This window comes from Saccopteryx bilineata, chromosome 9 (assembly GCF_036850765.1).
Source record: "Saccopteryx bilineata isolate mSacBil1 chromosome 9, mSacBil1_pri_phased_curated, whole genome shotgun sequence".
NCBI lineage: Eukaryota > Metazoa > Chordata > Mammalia > Chiroptera > Emballonuridae > Saccopteryx > Saccopteryx bilineata.
The window spans coordinates 36778565-36791706 of NC_089498.1; the positions used below are offsets into that span (position 1 = coordinate 36778565).

Here is a 13142-nt window from a genome sequence, read left to right on the forward strand (position 1 = left end):
AACAACAACTACACATGAACAAAGTTGACTCTTAAACTTCTGAAAAAATATGCTAAGGTAAAATGAAGTTTTTATTTGTAAACTAAAATGGCTTTAGACCTGCTTGACCTGTGGTGGCACAGTGGATGAAGCATTGACCTGGAATGCAGAGGTCGCTGGTTCAAAATCCTGGGCTTGCCCAGTCAAGGCCATTATGAGAAGCAACTACTATGATTTTATGCTTCCCGCTCCTCCTCCCTCATTTCTCTGCCTCTCTCAAAAAAATCAATAGATAAAATCTTCAAACATAAAATGGCTTTGGACCATTAAAAGTTTTCACATCAGCCTGACCAGGCGGTGGCGCAGTGGATAGAGCGTCGGACTGCGATGCGGAGGACCCAGGTTCGAGACCCCAAGGTGGTCGCCAGCTTGAGCACGGGCTCATCTGGTTTGAGCAAAAGCTCACCAGCTTGCACCCAAGGTCGCTGACTTGAGCAAGAGGTTACTCGGTCTGCTGTAGCCCCACTGTCAAGGCACATATGAGAAAGCAATCAATGAACAACTAAAGTGCCACAATGAAAAACTGATGATTGATGCTTCTCATCTCTCTCCGTTCCTTTCTGTCTGTCCCTATCTATCCCTCGCTCTGACTCTCGCTGTCTCTGTTAAAAAAAAAAAATTTTTTTCACATCAAATGCACCGAAGCACTATGAAAACTTTACCAACAACAAATTGTGCTGCTTGATAGAAATTCAAGTGTAAATAAAGGCATAAAAAGAACTACTTTAAAGTAAATTACTTTTTAAAACCACAAAGCACTGATATAATTTTTCAAACCCAATTTGTTAAAAAAAAAACACCAAAATATCCACATCTATTAAAAACCGGCAGTTTATTTTTATTACAGTGCTACAGTATGAAAAGGTCTTGATCCACTCAGTGCAGTTTAAGCCTAGTTTTAGCCCAGTTATATAAAGTTTCCAAATTTGTAAAAGCAATCTGAACTAGTAAAAACTAATGTATCTATTTGAAAGGTATTTAGGAAAACTTAAAATTCTATAATGTTACTCATTCTTAACAACTTGCACTGTGGAACCTATCCAAAATTAACCTCAATGGGAAAAACAAGTACATATTTATCAAGAGGCTTATATACAAATGGGTAAATCATACTATAATTTGGAAATTGTCTTACCATGGAGAAGAGGTATATAAATTTTAGATAACTACACTTCAGATCCAGGACCACTTCTGAAAATTTAAGGCACCCATAAAAATTTTTTTATCAATGGATAATTATAGCAGATCCCTCCAGGTTGGGAACACTGACTTCAATTTTATACATTCAGCATGCCTTCCCATCTCTAAAATAGAACAGCAGGTCAGAGAGCTAGGGAGCTCATTCTTCCCCACAAACATTCCAGCAGGTCAAACATTTAGCAATGAGGACATTCAAGGGCTCTCCTCCTCAACCCTCCCACAGGCAGGGAAGACAACCTTAGATAGAGAGCAGTCCTGCAGTGGCTAACCCGACTGGCTTCCGGAATCTGTCACTTATCTAGGCCATGAACCTTCACAGACTTAAGCATTTACTAAGGTCCTACTATGTGCATGCACTGCTCCAGGCTCTGGGATGCAGTGATGAATGAAACAGACGAAGTCTTGCTCCCTACGAGCTTACTTAAAGCCTTAATGGAAGAAAAAGGAGAAAATGCTCATGTTCTTTCTTACCTTGTAGGTAAGATGCTCCAATACAGAGATTTAATGGAAACAGGCACTGCCAAAGTGCAGTAGTTAGGTTATAGGTTTGGGAGTCAGACTGACCTAGATAAGAATTCCTCTCTCAGTAATTATCAGTTGAATGGCACTTACTAAATGATGACCTTAGCTAAGTTACCTGAACTCTTGTGCCTCAATTTCTTCAGTACTGTGCTGAGAATTAAACCTATAAAAAACAATATTCGGCATATACCGAGTCTCATTCAATAAATGGAAGCTACCACTCTGAAGAGGCCAGGAACTACACAGTCAGAGGGCAGCATCTTACCTTCTACTGAAATTCTTCATTCTGACCTACCATTAGTAAAATAAATAAATAAACTCTCCCTCTCCCCCAAACTAGTGCACAGTTACAATTTTTAAAAATCTTACCTCCCTGCAGCTCTGGCCTCAACTCCCAAATTCCTGGAAACAAACTAAAAGGAGCGCTGCCCTGTGTCCTGCAGAGAGGAAGGAGGTCACAGCTCCTCCCACTTCCCTGCCCACTAGTCCTTCCTCTTTCAGCCAGCTCCAGGCTAGAAGAACATGGACACTACTGAGGGCAGGATCACCTTGCATTACAAAATTACTTAAGTACAAGGATGCGGTATATGCATCCTCTGCTACCTCAAGCCCCAGGCGCAGAGCTGGTGGATGGACCACTCTCACCTCTCCCCCTGCCTGGGTTACCACAGCCTGCAGCAAGTGCTCAAGTCTGGGAGCTAAGCCAGCTCTCCTCTGCCTCCGTTCTCAGGCACACACATCCATCTCTGGGTCATGGGAGTGGGGTGGGGAGAGACTCACGTATTCCCAAATTCCACAGTCGTAATTACCATCTCACTAGCACCTAATCCCCAAATCTTTTTTTTTTTTTTTTTGTATTTTTCAGAAGTGAGAAGTGGGGAAGCAGAGAGACAGACTGCCACATGCACCCGACCAGGATCCACTCGGCATGCCCACCAGGGGCGATGCTCTGCCCATCTGGGGTGTTGCTCCATTGTGGCTGGAGCCATTCTAGCACCTCAGGTGGAAGCCGTGGAGCCAGCCTCAGCACCCAGACCAACTTTGCTCCAATGAGAGCCTTGGCTGCAGGAGGGGAAGAGAGAGACAGAGAGGAAGGAGAGGGGGAGAGGTAGAGAAGCAGATGGGCGCTTCTCCTGTGTGCCCTGGCTGGGAATCAAAACCAGAACTTCCACACAGCAGACTGATACTCTACTGCTGAGCCAACCGTCCAGGGCTCCACATCATTTTTAATAAGAAAAATTTTCCATTATGATTCTTTGCAACAACCAGTTTGAAAAAATGCGTATCTGACAGTGGCCCAGACACAAGGAACACAGTCAAAAGGGTTAAAAAAGAAAGAAAAAAAAGTAGTAACATCTAGAATGAATCCCAGAAACACTCAGGAAATTTGGAAGCCTGCATCCAGGATGCTCACTAGCAGCATTATCCATAAGCATTAACCTGAAAGTAACCTACATGTCCTGCATTAAGGGGTCATTAAATAAATTACACAGAAACACCTCACCTAAAAGATCAAGGTAAAGTCACATTTCAAAGCTCAAGATGTTATCATTATTGTTTATAAATCCTATCATTATTTTATATATGCTAAGAAAAACTCCACCATATTAACGATAACCTGCGAGCGCACAGCGTACCCCAATTTCAGTCTCCCTCAAGGCTCTGTCCTGTCTCATTCCTACCACTTCAGTCCATCTGGAATGCACATCACCCTTGGAATAAGTCCCTTTTTGCCCTTTTCTCTTCTTGCACTTTTTCTAGAAGTTACCCTTATTCAAGATCCACTGTTTCAGACAGAGTCAAAGGAGGTAAAAGTTATAAAGAGGCAGGGGTTAGTGACTAGTAAATGGCAGAGGCAGGACTCAAACCCAAGCAATCTGGATAGAGTACTTCCTCTTAACCTCTATACTACATTCTCTCTCTAAATGACTGCTATCTACACAGCAGACATTTAACTTTTTACTTTTATTAATTATTTAAGAGATTTTATTTATTTATTTTACAGAGAAGAGAGAGAGGCAAGGGGAAGGGAGGGGCAGGAAGCATCAACTCATAGTTGCCTCTCCTATGTACCTTGACCAGGCAAGCACCAGGCCTCGAACTGGCAACCTCAGTCTCCAGGTCGATGCCCTATCTACAGCACCACCACAGGTCAGGCTATTTTGATTAGTTTTTAACTGAAATACGATTTGAAACAGAGTGAAAAATTCATACTATATAAAAGTACACAAGAAAAGCTAGTAAGTCTAACTGCCTAGCTTTCTGTGGCCTTATTTGAAAGACAAGCACTGTTTCTTTTCTACTATTCTAGAAAATTTTCCATTTAGCAACCTATTTCAGGCCTCCCTCCCTCTTTTATATAAATGGGCATATATACATATTGTTATGGATCTTACCTTTTTCACTGAATATTTCTCTGAACTTGATGCTTATATGCACCCATGCTGTTTTATTCAATTTTAAGATACACATATTTTCATTTTTTCCCAAGACAGTTTATAAAGTCAGAGGATCTTGGTGGACCTAGGCTTCATCAGGAAACAGGAGTCACAAAGAGCTTTTAAATGTACAAGATATCAAGGGTTAGCCTTTCAGAAATGTGCATGAGGGCCTGACCTGTGATGGCAGTGTGGATAGAGCGTCAACCTGGAATGCTGAGATCGCTGGTTTGAAACCCTGGGCTTGCCTGGTCAAGGCACATACAACAAGCAACCAATGAACAGCTAAAGAGAAACAGCTATGAGTTGATACTTCTTGCTTCCCCCTACCCCTATCTCTATAAAATCAATAAATAAAATCTTTTTTAAAAATGTGCATGCTGAATCAAGACAGCCCTATCAAGTGATAGTCAACATGTCACTTACAATACTAATAAAAGGTTTCTACAACATAGAATTGTTACAAGGACTAAAGTAATATACACAAAGCTCTTACGCACAAAACCTGACCAGCACAGTGAGTCTAAGAGATTAATATTGCGTCTGAGGCATTGTTAGTACCTAGTTAAGGTAGATACTGTTAGTATTTCTTCAGGAGCTGGCCCTACTTTCCTCTGCAATCTCATTTCCCTCTACTCATACCTGGCTACCCTTTACCCTAAATCTCCTGCAGCTCACATATCTCATGCTTGCTCACATCTACACTTTTGTACTGGTCATTGCCCTATCTATTCCCCTTACTGTGGTGCTGGATTCACAAACTTTTTCCCATAGTACTCAGCTCAAGTACAACCTTCTCCAGGAACCTCTTCCCTGACAAATGCAGCTGGATTCTCCAGATGAGCAGTTTGGAAAGAGCCTATCTGTCATGACTTCTACCTTCTAGTGCTCAGCTTTGCTAGTGTACCCAGGTTTAAGAGGCACTGATTCAGGCTATCTAAGCTCAAAGACAACTGATGTATTAACCAGAAAGCCAGTTACTAAGTTTATAAATACTAGTGAGAGCTAATACTAAGTACTTAGCAGGTGCCAAGGTAGCAAAAATGAAGGTTTACTATTACCCCATTCTATAGATAAGGAAACAGCAAGATTAGCCAGCAGCCCAAGACAAGAATCTGATCCAGTCTGGAGGCAAAACTCTCACATGCTCTCTCTGGCAAGAAATCTTCATGTGAAGCCATGTTCTAATCAGGGGGTGTTAGGAACATGGTAGGAAAGCAAAGGAAAGATCCTCCTGACTAAAGGTATCCATAGGGATGCTCCCACGGGTAGTACAGAGACCCAGTGGGGAACTGCATACAGCTCCTCTGCTCACAGCCTCCACACAGTGCTACAGACACATCACTCAACTCCTCACGTGGACCCACCACTCCACCTTCCATAGATACATCCTAACCCCCTGCTTTTAGAAATGCGGTCTTTCTTTTGAGGATATAAAATTAAGTTTAAGCCTGACCTGTGGTGGCGCAGTGGATAAAGCCTCGACCTGGAATGCTGAGGTCGCCGGTTCGAAACCCTGGGCTTGACTGGTCAAGGCACATATGGGAGTTGATGCTTCCAGCTCCTCCCCCCTTCTCTCTCTCTCTCTTTCTCTCTCTCTCTCTCTCTCTCTCTCCCTCTCTCTCTCCTCTCTAAAATGAATAAATAAAAAAAATTTTTTAAAAAATAAAAATAAAAAATAAAATTAAGTTTAAGCATTCAGGCTACAAACACATTCCAATCATGCTTTCCTGGGGTTAAAACTGGGTCATTTCGGTTGAACTTAAAAGTTTTCCCTGAGCCTGACCTGTGGTGGCGCAGTGGATAAAAGCGTCGACATGGAAATGCTGAGGTCGCCAGTTCAAAACCCTGGGTTTGCCTGGTCAAGGCACATATGGGAGTTGATGCTTCTAGCTCCTCCCCCCTTCTTTCTCTCTCTCTCTCTCTCTCTGTCTCTCCCTCTCTCTAAAAATGAATAAATAAAAAAAAAAAAAATTTTAAAAAAAAAAATTTTCCCTGAAATTCTCCAAAGTACATTTACAAAATGTCTCTTGGCTTATATTTTTCCTATAGAGAGAAGCTTTGTTATACCATGTATTCTGATTCCATTCTTAGATGATCACTGATTCACTGATTTAACAAAAACTTAATTGTTTCCCAGAACATTGTTCTAGTGTTCACAATGTTCTAGGCCCTGGAGATAACAGCAGGGAATGAAACAGACAAGATCTTTAAAACCTGGTCAAGCTTATATGTATCTCCTGCTTCTCTGGGCACTTATCATGCTCTATGGCAATCGCTTATTCGGTTTTCTTTTCCAGGCTGTGCCTTGTGGCTCTGTGTTTCAATCTTCCAGTACAGTAACTGGTCTACACTGCAAAAACTTCATAAATACATGCTGACTGAATTCACTAGATATTTTTTCCTTTTTTCTTTTAAGATTTCATTTATTGGCCCTGGCCGGTTGGCTCAGTGGTAGAGCGTTGGCCTGGCGTGCAGGAGTCCCGGGTTCGATTCCCGGCCAGGGCACACAGGAGAAGCGCCCATCTGCTTCACCCCTCCCCCTCTCCTTCCTCTCTGTCTCTCTCTTTCCCTCCCGCAGCCAAGGCTCCATTGGAGCAAAGTTAGCCCAGGCGCTGAGGATGGCTCTGTGGCCTCTGCCTCAGGTGCTAGAATGGCTCTGGTTGCGACAGAGCAATGCCCCAGATGGGCAGAGCATCACCCCCTGGTGGGTATGCCGGTGGATCCCGGTCGGGCACATGCGGGAGTCTGTCTGACTGCCTCCCTATTTCCAACTTCAGAAAAATACAAAAAAAAAAACACACAAAAAAAGATTTCATTTATTGGACCTGGCTGGCTAGCTCAGCAGTAGAGCATTGGCCCGGTGTGTGGAAGTTCTGGGTTCGATTCCCAGTCGGCACACAGGAGAAGCGCCCATCCGCTTCTCCACCCCTCCTCCTCTCCTTCCTCTCTGTCTCTCTTTTCCTCTCCCACAGCCAAGGCTACACTGGAGCAAATGTTGGCCTGGGTGCTGAGGATGGCTTCATGGCCTCCGCCTCAGGCACTAGAATGACTCTGGTTGCAATGGAGCATCGCCCCCTAGTGGGCATGCCAGGTGGATCCTGGTGGGGTGTACGCGGGAGTCTGTCTTTCTGCCTCCCTGCTTCTCACTTCAGAAAAATACAAAAAAAAATTTTTTTTCATTTATTGATTTTAGAGAGAGAAGAGGAAAAGTGAGAAAGGATGGGTGGGGGACAGGAAGCATCACCTTGCTTCTTGTACATGCCTTGACCGGGCAAGCCCAGGGTCTTAAACTGACGACCTCTGCATTCCAGGTTGACGTTTTATCCACTGCGCTACCACAAGTCAGGCAAAATTCACTAGATTTCATCTTTCTCATCGAAGGTGAAACCAGATTATGTCTAAAGTCCCTAAGCAAAGGTACAAAGTTGAAATCAAGTTGTAGGGATAGAAGGCATAGGCAAATATAACCCAAATCAAAGAGGAATAAGAGACGTGATATATCAACCACAACCTTAGAGCACTGGCCAGACAGCTCAGTTGGTTCAAGTGTCCTGATAGACAAAGGCTGCAGGTTTAATCCCCAATCAGGGCATATATGTTTCTGTCTCTCTTTCTCTCCCTTCCTCTCTCTCTAAAACCAAGAAAATAAAAATTAAAAAAGAAAAAACACCTTAAAAAATAAAGAACCTTAGTGTCCTGAAGGACAGGCCACCTTGAGAAGCACTGAAGGGCTCCATCACCTAAAGAAAGCATGACCTCAGGAAAATGTCCAGGGTCAGTAAGAGAAAGAGAAAGAAATCACTTGCAGCAAAGACTGATCTGGAGTTACTGAATGGGTTACTGAGGCAGGGTGAGGGGTGACATGCATCTCTACATAGAAATCACATACCAAATGAGTGGGAAGAAACATGTATTGGGGACAGGGGTAGAGGCCTGAAGCTAGGCGTTAGAAAATATGCCCAGGCAGATGTGGGTAGAAGAGAAGCAGCAGAGACAAGTGGAAAAGCACAGGCACAAAGTTAGGAAAATGACCACAACAGCTCTAAGTCAAGAAGGCCAAACAAGAGGAAATTCACAACAGCAAGAAAGCATGGCTCACCATGCCAAGTATTTATGGTCAAGGTCAAGGGAAATGAGTAAGCAGCACCCACTGCATCTATCAATCAGGGGTCCCTCAAGAGGGCAGTTTCAGTAGAGACATTCGAAGCACAACCCTTGACACATTCAGGTTCTCAGCAAACTTATACTAAGAGAAAATGGCATTTCTGCAGCTCCAAAATAAAGCAATTCCTTGTTCAAGCCAACAGTTCTGTCTGCCAAGGAAGGTCATCATTTTCCACTAAGAACAAAGTCACAGAGGGAAAGGGAGAGAGTGGACACCCAACCCATCTGATGCCCCAGCCTACTAACTCTCAGATACAGTTATTTTCCTATTGACTTGGAAGACCTATTTAACATAAAGCAGGTGTTTTAAACTCCAGGTTTTCAACAGGATAAACACTTAGTAAAAATTTCAACAGAATCATATGCAATTTGTTTTAAAATTTTTTTAAGAGGATGCTTAAAACATGCTGTCTTCCAAAAATCCAGAGATAATTTTAGATTGAAAAATCTAGGCTTGCCAAGGGAATCTGAGAACTTTTCTATCTTGGTCTCCAATGCTAACCTACGTATTCGTGTGCAAAAATAGAGGAAGATTAGAATCTCAAATGCCAGACTGAAAAGTTGCCACAACAAACCTGAACTCTTCATATGGTTTATTATCTTGTCAGCAAGAAAGCAAATAAAACAACAGTAAACTAAACTTTTTTACTTTGAAAGAGAAAAAATCTCAACATGACATTATTTCCTGGACTTGTAAAGGAACATAATTTTAAAAATTACTGTGAATGGAATTTAAAAACAGCACACACAAATCTAAATACAAACTTGTAAGGAAACCTTTTGCAAACACTGAGAACTTTAGGTCTAAAATGTGATAAAATGGCAGTTATAAGTTTTCAATTATATTAGGACAACTAACCCATTCTGAAAAAATATATATTTCATATCTTAATCCAAAACCTAATTTTATGTATAATAAATAGCTAAAAGTAAACAGAAAAAAAAACAACCCATGAAATCAGAAGGAAACATCGATGGAATATTTAAACATTAGGATGGAGAATTTTTCAAACATCAACAATGGGAAAAAAATTTATTTATTTTTTTTGTATTTTTCTGAAGTTGGAAATAGGGAGGCAGTCAGACAGACTCCCGCATGCGCCCAACCGGGATCCACCCGGCATGCCCACCAGGAGGCGATGCTCTGCCCACCTGAGGCGTTGGTCTGTTGCGACCAGAGCCACTCCAGCGCCTGAGGCAGAGACCACGGAGCCATCCTCAGTGCCCGGGTCAACTTTGCTCCAATGGAGCCTTGGCTGCAGGAGGGGAAGAGAGAGACAGAGAGGAAGGAGAGGGGGAGGGGTGGAGAAGCAGATGGGCGCTTCTCCTGTGTGCCCTGGCCGGGAATCGAACCTGGGACTCCTGCACGCCAGGCCAACGCTCTACCACTGAGCCAACCGGCCAGGGCCAACAATGGGGAAAAAATTTTAAAGTAATTGTTACATTTCCCTCATTTGTAAATTTATCTTCAAACAACAATCAGAAAAAAATCCTTTTGGTAAAAGAGTTTATCTTGTGACGAACTGGAAACGATCTAAATGTTTATCGGTAGGACCTGGCTAAATTTAGGATATACAATGGTATACTAGTAAGTCCATAAAAAATGACAATACCTGTCTGCTTGTATTTACTGATATCTCCAAAATGTTCGCAATGGTTATTTGGCAGATGACTGTCATTTTAAAAAGTATTGTCACAACACTTTTTTGGGTTGTTTTGTATGTGAGGAGAGAATGAATAGCTTTTATAATGGAGGTGAGGGGCGGGAACGAGCTATTTTCAAATTGCCCCCTCCCAAGCCGAGTGTTTATCTGGTAGATTTTTTTAAGGACTATAAACAAAATTCTTATCACGCCAAGCAGGCATGCTTCATTCCTCGCCTCGCGCGGGGCAGGAAGACACACCCCTGACCCTGCGCTCGCCGCCGCGCGCGGGTCCTCCATCCTCCTCAGCCCCAGCCCTCCAGGGGTCCCCGCGGATCCTCCCCCAGCCCGACTGCGCCAGCGGGCTCGGCAGGGACGGAAAATCGTCTACTGCGGCGGCCCGGCATCGCCGGGAAGGTGTGCGCAACCGGCCGGGCCGCCGCGGGGCGGCGTGAGGGCCACGTCCCCAGCCAGTCCCGGCGGACCCCGGCCTCCCACAGGCCGCCGTCCCTCCGCCGACCGCTCCGAAGGCTTCCGGGAGCCGGTCTCCGCGCGGGTCTGAGGGAGCGCTTCCCCCACGCACCCGCCAGCCCCGCGCCCCCAGGGTGCCCGCCGCTCCCCCCTGCCGGGGCACGAGCCAGGAGGCCCCTCTGGGCTTCCGTCCGCCGGCCAGCACCCCCAGAGCCCGGCGTCCTCCACAGCGGACGGGCAAGGGGCGGGAGCCTACAGCTCTGCGCCCTGCGGCCCCCAGCGGAGCGGCGCCCTGCGAGCTCGTCTAGTTTCCAGCCCCAGCCAAGACCCACCGGCAAAAGCCAGCCCCCAGCCCCTCCCGCCCACGCCAGGCAATGCCTGCTCTCACCCGCTCCTCACCTGCGACGCGCCCCGGCCCCCTGCGCACCGCCCGCACCGGCTGTGTACACCGGAAGTGACGTTTCGAGATGACCCCGCCCCCGTCCCGGCGGACGCCGGTGTGGCTGCTGACCCAGCCGCTCGGAGGAGAACTCTCCTTGTGTGAGCCAGGCGGAGGCAGCCCCAAACCTCCTTCCCTTGGGACCGAGGACCTTCATGTGGGACAGCTAGGGCAAAAATGAGGCTCGGAGGCTGTAGGGCCACCCTAATCCTCCACTGTGGTTTGGCCTCTGGGTGGGAGGGGTCAGGGGCGTCCTCACATTATTGAAATCGATTACTGAACTATTGAGCGCTTACTAGATGCCAGGCCCTGACAGACCCTGTAGGACGGTATAAAGCCCTCAGCCTCCTAGGTTTATTCTCTGGTGGTGGAAGAAATAGTGTCACAAATACGCATGATGATATAGTGCCAACTGTGACAAGTGGTAGGAGGGGAAATTGGAACAGGGAGGGTGTCCCCTGACCTAGTGAAGGCTGGTAATCTGGAAATTCTTTGCCCAGGAAATGAGCAAGAGTTGAGGTCCCAAAGGGAAGAAGAAAAAACTTGGGAGAAGCTGAGAGGAAAGGACATTTCATCAGGAGAAACAACAGGTGTCTTTAAGAGCTTTGTATTTAAGAAACTAGGGTGGTGAGGTCTTACCTGAAAGCACTGGAAAACTGAGTTTTAAGCAGGGGTGATTCTACTATATTTGTGGTTTAAAGAGATTGCCTGGGCTATATTGTGGGGGCAAGAGTGGATGTAGATTTGTATGCCCATGTTCATAGCATTATTTGTAATGAAAAAGTTAGAAGCACCCCAAGTGTCCACGGATGGATGAATGGATAAACAAAGTATGGTATATTACAAGCCTTAAAAGGGAAAGGCATTCTGACATATGCTACAAATGAATAAATCATGAAGACATAAATAAGTGAAATAAGCCAGTCACACACCAACTGAGCGACACAGCCAGGGCCAAGGAGGCTATTTCTATTGTCCAATCAAAAGGTGATCCTGATTTAGACCAGAATCTCCAAAGCCCTGACCCAGTAGCTCACTCAGTTGGTTAGAAAGTCATCCTAAGATGCCAAGGTTGTGGGTTCAATCCCTGGTCAGGACGAGAATCAACCAGTGAATGCATAAATAAGTGGAACAACAAATTGATATTTCTCACTAAAAAAAAAAAATTTTTTAAGCAAAATGAAGTTCTAAACCAGAACTTCCACATTTTAATTATTTTGTTCTTGAACATTCATCAGATAAAAGTTTGACTAGCACCTAGTTTTTTTTAAATAAATTATATGTATGTGCTAATAATACACTATTTACATTATAAAACATACATAAAAAGAATTTTAAAAGATTTTTAAAAAGCATATGTAAGAGTTCTATTAGTATCTTCCTCTTTCCCAGTAGATTGCCTTCTTACATTTAGTGGGTATGTAAACTTCACTTTGAAAGCCAATCACTGTGGTAGAGGCAATGGGGAATAAAGTCAGTAATTAAATAGATGAGGAGGGTCAGGGAGGGGGGAATCCTAAATCTCTCCTGGGTTTCTGGAACCAGCCATTGTAGTGGTGACACTCGCAGTGTTGGGAAGCCCCTGAAGATCACATTTGGAATGGTAGAGATGGGGAGAAGGCCATTCACTGCTGTGTGAATGTGGTATAAAGGAAGTACAATATTGCCCTGGCTAGTTAGATCAGTTAGTTTAGAGCAGGGGTCCCCAAACTACGGCCTGGCCTGTGGGCCGCATTGTGGCCCCCTGAGGCCATTTATCTGGCCCTGCCGCACTTCCTGAAGGGGCACCTCTTTCATTGGTGGTCAGTGAGAGGAGCATAGTTCCCATTGAAATACTGGTCAGTTTGTTGATTTAAATTTACTTATTCTTTATTTTAAATATTGTATTTGTTCCCATTTTGTTTTTTTACTTTAAAATAAGATATGTGCAGTGTGCATAGGGATTTGTTCATAGTTTTGTGGGGGGTTTTGTATTTTTCTGAAGTTGGAAATGGGGAGGCAGTCAGACAGACTCCCGCATGTGCCCGACTGGGATCCACTCAGCATTCCCACCAGGGAGTGATGCTCTGCCCATGTGAGGCGTCGCTCTGTTGTGACCAGAGCCATTTTAGCACCTGAGGCAGAGGCCATGGAGCCATCCTCAGCGCCCGGGCCAACTTTGCTCCAATGGAGCTTTGGCTGCAGGAGGGGAAGAGAGAAACAGAAAGGAAGGAGAGGGGGAGG

The 13142-nt window shown here is 44.7% G+C and overlaps 1 protein-coding gene across 6 annotated transcripts in view; it reads right to left on the reverse strand.

Moving 5' to 3' along the window:
* The window catches only part of GARRE1 (granule associated Rac and RHOG effector 1), a 102147-nt gene extending 91220 nt beyond the window's left edge, over nucleotides 1-10927 (reverse strand). For 2 of the 6 annotated variants that reach the window (XM_066242124.1, XM_066242121.1), the window contains exon 1: nucleotides 10880-10903. The gene's annotated coding sequence lies outside the window, so the exon portion shown is untranslated. Of the gene's footprint in view, nucleotides 1-2130; nucleotides 2162-10879 lie in introns of those variants that run through there. The other 4 variants (XM_066242120.1, XM_066242123.1, XM_066242126.1 and 1 more) reach the window with 4 other exon arrangements.
* Nucleotides 10928-13142: the final 2215 nt, after the last annotated feature.